General features: G+C 38.5%; 1 protein-coding gene across 8 annotated transcripts in view; it reads left to right on the top strand.

Moving 5' to 3' along the window:
- The window catches only part of SEMA4G (semaphorin 4G), a 127,185-nt gene that overhangs the window by 20,196 nt on the left and 91,762 nt on the right, over positions 1-15,227 (top strand). Inside the window, exon 1 of one of the 8 annotated variants that reach the window (XM_032226020.1) lies at positions 1,117-1,168. The exons of the other annotated variants lie outside the window; for them this stretch is intronic. The gene's annotated coding sequence lies outside the window, so the exon portion shown is untranslated. Of the gene's footprint in view, positions 1-1,116; positions 1,169-15,227 lie in introns of those variants that run through there. 8 annotated transcript variants of the gene reach the window in all.

A 15,227-nucleotide genomic window follows, 5' to 3' on the forward strand; every position in this document is an offset into this window, starting at 1 on the left:
TGACGAATGGGTGTTCCCGCAGGGCACATCCGTAGATGGGTGCTCTCTCAGGTTCATGGCGCTTCTGCAGCGAGACATTGGGGTTTTTTGCGGACATTGCGCCTGGCATCCCATCAGTTTTGGTGGCCCCATTTAAGAAATGATGTGCAGAAGTGCGTGGAGTCATGTGTCCAGTGCCAATGGGCCAGGTCTGCGAGGAGGGCTTCACCAAGATTCCAGCCCTTGCCGACCCCGGTCCCCGCAGCACAGGACTTCATTTCTAGGATCCCGGCGGGTTACCAGTGTCTGGGACTGTGTTCCGTGGAGGCCGTCACCAACCCTTCCGGGCCGCATCCTGAGCGTCAGAACCGGGGGAAGGGCCCTGCGGTGGGGATTAGTTTGGTGGCCTGGCAGGAGTCGGTAGAGCTGCTGCCAGACTCCGACAATATGGGGGCTGGTAGGTCGGCCTTGGAGAGGGTGGAGAACCCTGGACAGGGTGTTAGGGCTCAGCCGGAGCTGTTAGAGCTGCCGCCAGACTCCAACAGTACGGGGGCTGGTGGGTCGGCCTTGGAGAGGGTGGAGGACCCTGGACGGGGTGTCGATGCCGCGCAGGGCGGGAGGAGACGTGGTGGCCACCGGATACCTGGGGAGCATTGGATCAAGGGGAATGTTCCTGCAGGTATTTGGGAATTACGAAGGAGGAAACACCGGAGATTAGTGCGGGCCATCTTATGGACAACCCATTCTGACCGCATCCGGACCATCAGATCTGGGGGAAGGGCCCTGCAGTGGGGGATAGTGTTGTGACTCAGCAGAAACCTGTGAGTTGTTTCGGAACGCAGGATAACAATGCAGCTGGGGCTTGTTAAGGATCTCCTCCTGTGGATAAAAGACTGATGGTGCCACGCCTTAGTTGCAGAAGTCAACGTCGTTTGTTCGTTCATTCCATTCCTGTTCTAGTCTAGGTTCCCAGTTCGTGTTCATGTTCAGAGAAAGCACTTGGATGAGTGATTTGCTTTATATAAACCTGGTTTGCTGTAAGAGTTTGTTTTTGCATTTGCTGTAGTTTAACTTTTTGCCCGAGAATTTATCTATGTTTATTTTGGGCTCGCAGCCAGCAAAAGCCGGGACTGAGAAAGACATTCCTTTGCAAGCTGTGTGTGGCTGTAGTTTATGAACGAGCAAAGAGGTAGGTCAGAACATACATATACATATACATATACATATACATATACATATACATATACATATACATATACATATACATATACATATACATACATATATGCTTTCTTTTTAAGTCGTTCCCCCCCCCCCCCAATATTACGCTAGGGTTTGAATACATATGTGTTGCAGGTTACTGAAAACTCCATGAGCTCTGATAACAGCAGCACCTGGGTACAGATTAACTTTTTTTTTCCTTATGAGTTGAAAGAATGTCCTTTATGTCTCATAAAGAATTGCACATACCAAAGTTTAACTGTGCATGTACTTTCGCAACCAAAGGATAACTATTAACAAATGAGATCAGATTTAGACCATTCTTGTCTTTCCGGTTGCATTTCACAATTGATTCACACTTTTCACACAATTTGGGGCACAGTATAAATCACGGTTCTTGTACTCTTTTCAAAAGTTGAGTATTGCAAATTTGCTTCCTGTTCTTTGCCCTTTTTAAGATAGGCAGCACATCACATGAAATCTGCATTTTGTTCCACTCTTGCATAGGTAATTTTGGTTTTCCTGTCCTTGGGATCATTCTGTTCCTTATTTTCTTATCTGTGATGAAAGTTCTGTGTAGTGAACATATAGTCACATTTTTAAAAATAAAAATCACCTGAATTTTATGCTAAATACTTAGACATCCGATCTGTTTGGAAAAGAAACACCAAAAGGAAATACCATATTTTGAATTCTGAAGGGAGAAAATCTGGAAATGAAGGAACATTTCGATCAATATTAGACAGAAATGTAACAATGCTTGTGCAAATACAGGTTTAATCTTTATCTACTGCTTTTGATTGACATGATTCCTTTATATTGAATCAGACTGTGCTCAGCTACCTTATGTAATAGAGACAGGGAATCAATGGCCTTCCAGTTGTTACTATACTAAGTATTTCTCACCATTGACCATACTTTTTGTTAGTCATAGTTATAGTTCAGCAGTCACTGGAAGATTTTCAGCCTTGTCAAAAATAACAGGTAAGGAAAGCAGATGTGTGGAGATGCTTAATGGAGACCAATGTTCATGAGTTAAGCCGCCTTTAAATACATAAGATACATAAACAATCAGTGTTTAGATCTTCCTTAGACCTTACTTATTTAGCCACTTTGAATATGAATGTTGAGAAAAATGTGGACTCTCCTACATTCTTGCTTTTTTTCTTCTGTAAAGAAGAAACTTGTGATATCGCTATGAGAATTACTGCCCCATCTTTTTCCCCCGTTTCTTCACTGGCCGCATTTCTTTGTTTAAAATTGCTTTCAACCTACTTTAGTCAGTGGTTTCGAGTAGTGGTTGAGGTGCTGAGGAACCAGAAAACTCTGAGCTCTGTTTCCCCCTTAGGCACAGAAGCCAGCTGGGTGACTTTGAGCCAGTCACACTTGGGGTCAGTCACGCTAAAAGAATGTATCTTGCTTAGATTCATTTGTGATCCTGAGGAAAGATAATATTTTTCGCTTCCATATTGCATATTTATATTTCATTATATAATAACTTTTGGATAAATTATGAGGTATTGTTTGTTGAAAATGTGTAAAAAAATGAAATATGAATAATGGTATATTTGATTGAAGGATTCTTCAAGACTTTCTGTTGATTTGTTAATTTTTCGACGTTATTTTTTCCATTTGTAAATATAATAGAGCCAAAGATAGATGTACTTTAGTTTTATCAATGTGGCAGCTAGCAACAAATATTACTTGTGTTGCGCCATTCTATATACTGGGGGAAAAGAACAATAAATCTGTGCTAAAATTAACTATAAAAGCTATTGTACAATTTTTCCTGAAAAACTTTAAATCAAAAATAGTAAGTAAATTTTATTACAACTCTGCCATCCCAGTCCAAAAGATTTTGATTAATATAAAGTAGTTTAAGTGGGTAGAATACAATGCATTGATTGTTTCTATTGCTAATTCTTAATTTTGAAAGACTAAAATAGATTTTAAAATAATTCATTATTATGAAGGGGGTTCCAGGGCAACCCATCAAGTTTAAATTTGATTAAATTTCCTCAGCTTTTAAAAAACTTTCAAGAGGACCAGTTATATTCCATACAGAGTTTTGTGTAGCATTTCATTTTTTCCCCAGTGGTATGGATATGCTGTTTTTTTAATGTTGTCTATGTTCTTGATTCTCATAAGTCTAAGAAGAAAAAAATGCAATTCTCTCATTTGAAATGGAGCTGGAATTATTCTTCAGAATATTTTTAGCATTTACAAGTTTTTCAGTATATAATCATCTCTCTTCCCATTCCTTGAATAAATTATATTTATTTTATACTTGTTTAAAGTATAAAATGTTTAAAATGTGAGTGTTCAAGAAAAATACTTGGGAGAAGAAGAGACGTATCTTGTGCCTGGTGTTCTTTGGAAAGCTATGAAATTAAAAACTTGGAGGGATCCAAATTATTTATTATTTTTAAAGGATCAGTTGATGGTATTTAAAACCTGTCACAACAACATTAAGGCTGCTCTGTTTTGACACAGGTGCTGTCTAGTGTAATTATTGTAGGCTTGCAATTAATTAAATTACTTTGTGAAATCCCATATAGTGCTTCAGACTTCCAGAGAATCTGCAACTATGAAGAGTCGGTTGATAGGATATTTATAGACATTCAGCACATGACAAGACTGAAGGACTCTTGGATGACACTCTATCAGGGTGTTCAGCAACATTGATCTCTGTTTGTTTGGCAATATAAAATTCCTCACCTCCTCCCCCACTTTAGGTATATGTGTGTATAAAGATGATTGAGAGATGTACAGAATTTATCGTGCTGGAAAGTAATGCTTGAACTTTTAGCATCATTTTTATTTTTAAGAATTTTTTCTAGATCCCATATCACATGTAGAGGCCTTCTTGAAGAAAAATTTGTTTGGAAGAATGACTATCTAACCAGAAAAAAAATACAAAAGTAAACTGAGATGTTAAGGTATTAATGATCATTTGGATATCTGAAGGTTTTTTGTTTTGTTTTTGGTTGCTGGCTGTTCCCAGTAAGACCATTATTTTGTGAATATACATCTGCTTCTCCGATGGCAGCAATTTCATGGGAACATGCTCTCAAAATTTCTACTGGGTTCATTGTTCCAAAAGATAACCTACTTACATACATATATATACATATACATACATACACATATACATACATACATACATACATACATACATACATACATACATGTATTGTTGTATTTCACTTGGCTTTCTAGCTTTTGCTTAGAGAGAATGGTGCCATCTGGTACACAATTCAGCTGTGGTCTTAGTTGTACCCTGGAATGAGAATGCGACTGCGACAAGGGCCTTTGATTGGATTGTGCCTCTGTGAACTGCCTGTGATTGTGTGTCCAATCGGGCTCCTTAGCTTTCAGCAGGACGCAGGGAAATAAAAAGACAAGCAAAGTTAATGGAGAAGCCAGATTCACTTAACAGCGTTACTAATTTAACAACAGCAATGATTCACTTAAGAAATGTGGCAAGAAAAGTCGTAAAATGGGACAAAACTCACTTAAATCTATCACTTAGCAACATAAATTCTGGGCTCAATTGTGGTTGTATGGCGAGGACTACCTGTAGTCTTCTGTAGAGATCTGTTGGAAAATAACTGTTCCAATTTTCCCTTTAGGAATGTTTTATGTTGCTTTGTTAAAAATGATTTGAATAAAATGAATTGATGCAGTCAGAATGACATATTTGAGTTAAAAATCTGGTTATGAAATAATGCATTTGATTGATTACTATTATACAGTAGCTGAAATGCAGATGTGGTAATTAGAGTGTTGGATTAGGAGGGAGGGAGTCCCAGGTTCTGGTCCATTCTCAATCACAGAAGCAAATGAGTGACACTGGCCTTTGGGTTGTTGTTATGGAGAAATAGGGAGGGGGACTCTACATAAGCCATTTCTTATATAAATCAGGATATAAATCTAATAAATTCATTCATCTTGATGTAAATCCCATTGAACTCAATGGGACTATTACTGGGGTTGTAATAATTTTACATCCTGCCACTGTTAAGGTAAACTTAATTAGTAATAAAACAAGTACCATGTTTCACGTAATATATATATTTGGTCCAAAGATCATGGAATAGTTGAGTATAGGAGAAGAAAAATATTTTTTGACAAATGGAATGGAAGTTGAAATATTAATTAGCATTTCACAGTCCATCTTTTCATGCTTATTGTTTCCTTTGCCTGATGCAGCTCTGTACTCTTGTTGCTAAAGATATATGGCTTTGTTGCCGTCTTATTTTATAAACCAGGATAATTTAGGGAGCTGGTAAAAGAGACTGACCTATAGACATATTGTTAATAACATGCCAAAACCTCATTTGTTAAGTGATAACTGATGGAACCTCCTGGATGTCCTTGTTCTTTAAATCAGCAAGCAGAAACAGTTGCATCTATTTTATTCGTTTAGAATTGCTCTCCATATAACATGGAGAGCTGTGTGTTTATGTTCAGTAGATATTTTTTGTCTCCCTCCTGTGGAATACATGGATGTAGATTTTCTCCATTGGACAGCATCCACCTCTCTGCTTTCTTCATGTTTTAAAAACAGATTTTTGGTTCAGCAGTTCCTAACAAGGGAGTAGATGTTGAGCAAGGCTTGATTTCCTCACTCCCGTTGCTTTTTGCTTTGAACTAAACAGGCAAAGCTGATGAAAAGGTGCCTGTGGCAATAGGATTAACTGCTGGGTTAAGAGAGGCTGATAATCAGATTTAGTTTTGGCATGTTGCCTATCAGTTCCCTACCATAAGTCCTATTGAATTACATAAATATAAATTTAAGCTCATCTGGTTTGCACAGCTATTTGAGAAGGCCAAAACTTGCATGAAGACAGATGTTGCCATCTGCCTCAAGCAACAACAATGGTGGGGTGAGATGTGTGGCATTAAATTGGGTTAGGAAGAGTAATGCTGCTCTCAGGAGGTGAAGCATCATTTCAACTATGCATTAGGCAGCATGATGTCTTGGGGTATTGATTAGGTACAAGGAGTCAATAGTGGTTTTGTGCAGCCATTTCACTGTATTTTGTTTTCATTTACTAGTAACTAAAATATTAGCATATTTTATAAACTACCTTATTTTAGCAGAGTTTAACTTAAGAACTTTCCCTTTTTCATTTGTAAAATCTGGTTAGCTTTATTTTACTTGGTTTCTATTCCTTGACAGGACGTGTTTCAGAAATGTTCTATATATCACTGGACATCAAAATCTTAAGATGCTAAAATATATTTATACATTTATTATTATGTTGAGATAGAAGAAAATAGACTAACAAAATAAAAAAAATCTTAGACAAACATGGAGGTCATTTGTGTATTTGTTTTTTAAAATGTATAGTGTGTAATGAAGCCAATCTTATTTTGTGTCCCACTGATTTTCAGGTGAAATAACTTCAGTAGTTTCTTATTCCTCCCATTGATTTTTATGAAGAAAAGAAAAAAGACTGAATAGATATCGTCCATAATGTTTAGCCTTATTTTAGATTGGCTTTCTCAAATCACTGTTGCCAAGCATTGAAGAGTCAATAACAGAAACTTTACTTTAAAATTCAATGGCTATGTTTAAATACCTCCTTCAGATAAAGGTTTTTGGCTCCTTAATGTTATGACCTTGATGCTAGGTCATAAAATAAATCCCATCTCTAATGCCTGGTATCAGTGAATATTAGTGGGGAATGGAATGTTTCATTGCGACCTATTTCAGAATTTTGACATTGTTAGGTAAGATAGAAAAATCGGTTAGGTTTAGATCTTATTTGCAGGCAGTCTTAAAACAGATTCCGTGACAATGTATGGTACTTCCTGCATACATAATATAGTGGTGCAATCTTAAATTCAGAAAAATCTGTCTAAAAATCTAGAAAACAGTTCAAAGTAGAGTAGAGATTTCTGATTAGGTAGGCAGTCAAATATAAGATAGCTGACTTTAGTCCTACAGAGAAGATCATGTCCCAAAGTGAATGTGGCCTTGTATAGTTCTTGCAAGGGAAGGGCAATATTACATCATCATATACTTGCTTTTGAAGGAGCCTGATCCATCCGGGAACCATTCCAAGATACTGCACAAATGACTTTCACCAGGTTTCTAAGTATTCCCTTTTTTGAAAATTGCCTGTTTTAAGGCAAAGAACAGCAAATCCTATCATTTTGTTCACTAAAATGTCAAAGAAATGTCTCAGGGAGAAAGGGCAACATATTCTTTGATATGTCCAGCTTTAGTTTTTCTGGCAGGTTCCTTCTTTGCAGGTGTTAAGATTGCAACATTGCTTTATGGCATAAAAAACAACGGTTTTATTTGTCCATCCTTTCACAATAGAATTTTATATAACACCTGTGTAAAGCTCCTGGTAGAAGTCACCTGTTAATTTGAAATGGTGAAAGGTAAAAGTTCCCCTCGCATATATGTGCTAGTCATTCCCAACTCTAGGGGGCAGTGCTAATCTCTGTTTCAAAGCTGAAGAGCCAGCGCTGTCTGAAGACATCTCTGTGGTCATGTGGCCAGCATGACTAAACACCGAAGGCACATGGAGTGCTGTTACCTTCCCACCAAAGGTGATCTCTATTTTTCTACTTGCATTTTTACATACTTTCGAACTGCTAGATTGGCAGAAGCTGGGACAAGTAATGGGAGCTCAGTCCGTTACGCGGTGCTAGGGATTCAAATAACCAAACTGCTGACCTTTCTGTTCGATGAGCTCAGAGTTTTAGCCACTGAGCGACCACGTCCCTATTTGAAATGAGTTGTCACTAATTTGTTGATGAGCTTAGCTATGTATCATTACTTCAGACTGAAGTACGGATACTGAAGGACAGAGATGGCGAATTTGTGGCATGCGGAGCCATTTCTCAGGGCACGCGTGGTGTTGCCCTGTCAGCTGGCCAGTGTGCATGCGCACGTTGGCCAGCTGACTTCGTCCTTTTGAGGCCATTTTTCGCCCTCCCCAGGCTCCAGAGGCTTTATAGGAGCCTGGGGAGGGCAAAAACAGCCTCCCCTGCCCCCCGGAGACTCTCCAGAGGCTTCAGGAGCTTCCCTGAAGCCTCCAGAGCGCAAAAAAAATTGCCCTACGGGCAAACCAGAAATTCAGGAACGGACTTCCGGTTTGCTTCTAGGGCTGGTTTTAGCCCTCCGGAGCCTTCAGAAGGCTTCCCTGAAGGCTCTGGAGGGCAAAAAACGACCCTATGAGCAAACCAGAAGTCACTTCCGGTTTGTCCGTAGGACCATTTTTTGTCCTCCGGAGCCTTCAGAAGGCTTCCCTGAAGGCTCTGGAGGGCAAAAAACGACCCTATGAGCAAACCAGAAGTCACTTCCGGTTTGTCCGTAGGACCATTTTTTGTCCTCCTGAGCCTTCAGGAAGGTCCCTAAAGGCTCCGAAGGACTAAAAACGGCACTATGGACAAACCAGAAGTGATTCTATTTTTTATACTTCTGTATCCTGATTCTGAAATACCCATGATACTTGTACAACATTATTCCAGATGGCCCAATGCGATTTATAGTTCCAATTAGCTTGGAACACAATAGCATTTCCCTGGAAAAATATGATATTGACATACCACTGGTCAAATGTGTGAAAAATACATCACCTTTATCCAGAAATGTTTTCTGAATGGATGATATATAAATATTGTACAAGTATAATGTACATTGTAAACTGATCATCTTAAATCTTGAACTAAATCAACAGTTTATGATCTTAATTTAGAATTATCTCTCTTATGTCTTTCTCTAATATTATTAGGAGTGGGAAGGAAAAATACACATTTTCCGGAGATACCTCTGGAAATGGGTTAACTTATATCAATACAATTCTATTTTGAAACAGACTTTTGCCAAAATATTTGCATTACATTATTCTAAAATATTTTTTCAACTTTCTAGTTTAGCCTATAGCGTTAAGATTCCCTAATCACTTCCTCTTCAAGTATTAACCAGACTGGTCTTGAAAAAGCTTGTTCGTGTTTTCTAATCAGGCAAGGTTAGCTATGACATTTCATAATTTCTTTTTATGAAATAATTCTTATGAATGGAAATTTAAAGCAGCTACAGTTAGTGGGTACTATTTAAAAAAATTAAATCAGAACAACTATTTTCAATTGGATCTTGCTTGGAGCAATAGAGAAGGTTTTAATCATTGTCTGCAAGTTCAACTGCCCAAAAGTAATACATAGATTCAAGTATTACCTTTTGACAATGTGAATTTCAGGTCTACAAAGATAGCTTGGTATTGCAGCAGCAGGACAAAATACATCAAACGTCCAACCTCTCCTCTCCTCCCCTCTCTTTCCAAGCCTCACTCTGGATTAATTCTGCATTTCAGATTAAAGTAGTTAGATGATAAATAGATTTATATTAGCATGTAAACTCATCAATTCTATTGAAAAACTGTATCAACCTGGAGGAACAAAAAGAAATATTCCAGTAAATTTTCCCCTTCTTTTATTAAGTTTTATAAACAGTGCTTTACAGGAAGAATTTCAGCAACTTTCTAGAATTCCTATTGTAGCTTTCCTGTTTATTAATTTTCACATTCTGCAGTACACTACTTCTCACTTTCTCCTTAGCATCATAACAATTTTTCTTTATGAAGGCTAAGGATATATCCCACTCCCTGTTGATGTCACTAAATAATGTGTATTAAACATAAATGCCTCATGAAAGAAATCTTTACACATACAATGTGCTTATGTTGGCTCAATATGGGCCAAGATTCTATTTGATCACTATTCTAATTCATATAAAGAATAGTGTGTATACATTTGTACATGTGATTTATTTCCTTCTGTGGATAGATAAACTCAAAAAGAAAACTGTTTGCAGATTTACATCATTTAAGTAATACTGACGGGAGGGTTAGCTAGAATCTCACTGGGAGTCTCTTGGATGCTGCTGTGCTGCATAATACAGATTTAGTTTAGTTGTAGAATGGCATAATCTGTGACCTAAACCAGGGTATGTCAAAGATCCCTCCATCTTTTAAAAAATCAGAAAAATCATATCTTTAAGCCAGATTAGTATGAATTATAAAAGAATATTCTGTTGATTAATGATAACCCAGGAGGCAAACCTAATTTTCTTGAATGAGAAGAGCTAATTGTTTACCATATGGGATTTCAAACCTGATAAAATTGAAATAAATTCAGAAAATATTATCTTTATCTGATTATTAAAAATACTTGTCAAGTTGTCAAATAGAGACATCTGTTATTTCTTTGTTATGAAATATTGTTCTAGAATCTGTTGAATGTTACATAATTCGTTACTAAATTTTCATAGTTTGCAACCAGTAGTAATGACTTGCAAGACTCTCCACAAGAGATTTGGCTTTGTATTCCAAAGGAAAAAAAGCTAAATCTAAGAAATGACTTTCTTTCAAAGCTTCCACCTGCAGATTTCTTTCTTTCCTGAAGCCAAATTTAGTACTAAGTATTGTGTGTTAATTACCTACAAGGGAGCAACCTGTGAGTCAGGAGAGGCTATTCCTATAAACCTCTCCTTTCTCCTTTAGCAGCTTCCTGTTTAACTTTTCAGACAATAATTTCAGATGATAATTTTGGCTGCTTTTACAGTTTATCTGAGAAATATTGGTCAGGTATGTTCGTTTCAGGTATGATATCACCATGAACATATTTTATAAGAAAAAACTTTGATCAAACTGAAGGCCCCTCTGTCCAGCAATGAGTCATCACTTCCCTCTGAGAAGCCCTTAAGCAAGATTGAGATAGAACAGTCTACGTTCTCTTTCTCAGCAATAAGCACTGTAATAACATGCACTCTGCCTAGAGTAATGTAAAGAAGAACAGGAGGGAGAAATAAGGGCAATAGAAACCTGTACAGGTGTGTTTGTGTGACGGGGTGGTAGGGGAGCCCTCAAAATATAAGCACTACTGGTTTTAAGTAGGTTCTGGATCAAATAGGAAGCTGGTGAACAACTATATAGTACAGTGATGGTGAACCTGTTTCTTACGGCGTGCCAAAATTTTGCTTGCGCACGCTATTGCGCGCATGTGCATGCCCACTCATTCTCCCTGCCCAACTGCTTGTGTGTGTGTGACTCCCCACCCCGTGCATGTACACATGATCCCTCCCCATGCTCCGGAGGCTTTCCTGAAGCCTAGGGAGGGCAAAAACGGTCTCCCCTGGCCCTTTCGAAATGTGAAAAATGAGTTGGCCAGCACATGCATGCATGCTGCAGCTGATACCTGGCATGCTACCAAATATGGCTCCGCGTGCCACCTGTGGCATAGGTTCACCATCATGGGTATAGTATAATAAAACAAGAAAATGACTTGGAATATCCAGAACAATTAAGCAGCACTGAAGATGAAACTAGGAAGTAGGAACACTTGCCACAAGAGTATCATTGCAATAGTGCAACTGACATTAACCAATAAAACAACAGCCTCCCCCACCAGAAACTTTTAGATTATAAAGTTATGAATTGCCATGAAATAAAAATGAAAAACTCCTGCTAACATTAATAAAAGGGCAGAGCTAATCAATCATTGTTAAAAAAACCCGAGCCTTCAAGTGGAAAAAACCTGAGTGAATTCAAAAGCATGGAGACAAACGTGGTGGAACACAATAAAGAGCAGGAAGGACAATCAGGCTAAATACCGCCATCTTCATCTTATCCATGCTCAAGTTGAGGCAATGGAGGACATTCAATAATATTTTGATATGGTTAACTCTCAAGAATCAGAAAACCTGATGTTTTCAGCATAACAATTATATCAAAGGACTCATCAGGAATGATGGCACTAAGGAAAGAGAATAAATATAATCCATGATTAATCCCCAAGGGAATTCCCTATAATAGGAAATTCCTGGCATTGAAGACTTTAACCTCCAAGTGCATAGTTAGTAAATGTCAACCTCTCACAGGCTAAACCAGCAAAGGAAACTCCTGGGACATCTTTTTTTTACCAAGAGTATAGCTTTATTGAAAATTCCATATGGGTACAGAATTCAAAAAGCCAATTCTAATGGCTTTGTGCGCAAACAGCATGGGAAAACTTACCTTTCTCCCTTGCTCCTCCCCTGCCCATTTGTCTAGCCAATAAATACACTCGCTTGTTTTAGGAACGGTCTCTCATCTTGGTCTTTCCTTGCTGATGACCTTGGAGTGCTGGATTTGTTTCAGGCTTCAAGTCGCCACACTTGCATTCCTTTGCCCTCCCCAATCTCTTCCCCTGCGTTGCAATGACTTCCCTCCCCCCTCTTGTTGTTGCTGTCTGGTTGTGAGTTGGGGTTGTGTAGCGACCCAACCCAACCCCATTACTGTGGTTCCTGACAGGAACCATTATCCAAACAGCAGTAATTGGTGGTGAAGTATATCAAAGATACTGTACTCTAATTGTGAAGGAGCAGGGCAGAAGTAAGGCACTGAGGTTTTAACCACTCATCATTCAAGAACTCAAGATTGTATTTTCTCCAGCTACCGTACCTGCTTGAAACCCTGATTGGTATCGATCTGATTATAAAAATGAAGCAAATGCAAACTGATAATTTGAACACAAAGATGGTTTCAGAGCGGGTTGCTTCAACAAAGGACAAAGAAAATTATACTTCAAGAGTCTTGAAAATTGTCAGTAGTTAAAGAACAATTCCCCAGTCAGATAAAACAAGACAGAAAAACAGGTAAAAGTGTAGGTGGCAGACAGGAAAGGGATCAGACAAGAGTGATAGTGTAAGAACAGCCCTGCCTAGTTTTTGGAATTTTTTTCTCTGAGACAGGAGGAGTGTATTCAAATATTGTATGAGGAGAAGACAGTTAAAAAAGGTGGAGGAGGAGAGCTGGTGGAAGAAAATAAGGAACAGTGTTTGCATTTTGTTAGAGAAGAATTCTCGTAATCCTTCAGCTGAAAGCACCTTTTCCAGCACAAGAGTAAATAGCACCAATAGAGAAAGAATGAAAGCTAAAGAAGAGCTGCTGAGTCTTGCCTGGAGACTGAATGGAGCATGAAAGAAGAAGGCCTGCTTTGTTTCTGATAGGTGAGAAGAGGCACTTCCCAGACCTCTTTCTAGCCTTCTAACCAGTCCTCTCTCTCTCCTCAGAATTGCAGATCTTCATAGTCAGTGGGGGGAGGCACATAGCACAGGTTTAAGATGAGATACTCCCCATCTTACAATCCAGAGGAGTATTTTTAACATCAACATGGTTTGACTACAGAAGTGAGGTAAAGGAACAGCAATAGTAGATTCTATGGAACAGAAGAGAGGGAGGCAAAGAAATGCAGAAAAACCCCGGAGAGATTTCTCTGAAAGCACAATTGAAAATGACTCACATATGAGATCCATAAATAACCACACAACATGTTAGGTGGAAGTTGAGATTATATCCTGAATTTCAATTCATTTATTAGTTTCATTTAAAAGTCTGTCTAGTATTGAAATATTGGGGAGGGGGACAGGAAAGCCCTTTGATTTAATTGTTTCCCCCACATCATATATCCTTTAATTATCATTTACACATTTTCCTCACAATTCCTAAACTTGCTTTAAAAAAACAACTAAGAAATCCCAAGAGTTTGCAGAATTTCTGTAGTCTGACAATCTTTTTGGTTGTCCTATTATGGCATATTTTTTCAGCATTCTTTCTCAGTTTGGTGTAGTCCAAGAGTGATTATGTTATAAATAGATACAAAGGCATTATGATATTGGAAGTTTTATTTTGGATTTCAGTATAAGATGCACTCTTTCCCCCCTAAAAGCGGTGAAAATTTGGGTACGACAATGTAGCCCCACCCACCCACTGGCCCCCACCCTTTGGCCTGTGCCTCCCAGCAATTTATCTCCTTGCAGCAAACCAGGAAAATGGGGCTTATGGTGGCGGCAATAAGCTATGGCAATTCTTGCAGCCTGAAACAGCTGATGATCAGGAGGCCCTACTGAAAATGAAAATGAAACTTGCTGTTTGCTGCACCAGGCAAATTCCTGGGAGACAGATTTTTTTTCTTGTGCTAATCAGGCTGTTTACTGTTTGCTGCAAGGATGTTTACTACACTGGCGAATTGTAAGAAAAGAGGAGTGATCTTCTATATTAAAGATAATATTCCAGCGAAACTAATCTATGCAGATGAAGAAGGAAGAATCTTGATGATGGAAATTATGGATAATATTTAAAAAATACTCTTAATCACAATTTATGCTCCTAATGAAAAGCAAGGTGAATTTTACAAAAAACTCCACAAAAAAAATTCTGATTTGGACTATGTTGATATTTGTATGATGGGAGATTTCAATGGCATTGTAAACCAAAAAAACACACAAAACAATGAAGTTAAATAGAAAATTGCTTCCGAAATCCTTCTTCAGGATGATAGATGAAATAAACCTAAAAGATATATGGAGAGAAAGAAATCCTACAAAAGAACCAGGGACATGCAGTCAGGGAAGGCAGGGGAGGCAGAGCCTCATCACTGTCATCATGAAAAGAAAAAAAAGTGTAAAAGGAAAAAGGCTGCCAGAGTCACAGTGGATGACTCTGCTTAGTGCTTAACTGTGTAAAAAAGCCTCTAAAAAGTGCCTTCTATAGGGGGCGGCAGGAGAACGAGGTGCGTCATTTAGTCTGACTTTATGATCACTCGAGCAGAGCTAAGCAAGGGTTAAAAGCCGAAAAATTCCTTATGTAGATGAGGCACATGGTTCTCTCACCTCCTGTAGAGGGCGTTTTTTAGAAGCTTTTTAGAGGCTCTGGGATCAACTAGCTCAGTCTGACCTCAGAGCTCATGACTTTCTCCTTTTACATTTTCTTTTCTTTTCATGAGGGCAGGCAAGAGCAGAGTTGAAATACTCTCTGAAACAGCTGGAAAAGGTCCATGTGTGGGGAGGGGGGAGGAATTCAAAAAGTTTGATTGCATGCAGAGCCACGTTGCCTTTTCAAATACACACACACAAACACACACACACAGCTGGATAAAAGTATATAAGCCCAGCTTCACTGATTACAAGTTTGAAAAGGCAACGTGGCTCCACCTGCAATCAAAGGCTCGGATCGGAAGGTAATAGA

The sequence above is a fragment of the Thamnophis elegans genome, chromosome 10, assembly GCF_009769535.1.
Source record: "Thamnophis elegans isolate rThaEle1 chromosome 10, rThaEle1.pri, whole genome shotgun sequence".
NCBI classification, from domain to species: domain Eukaryota; kingdom Metazoa; phylum Chordata; class Lepidosauria; order Squamata; family Colubridae; genus Thamnophis; species Thamnophis elegans.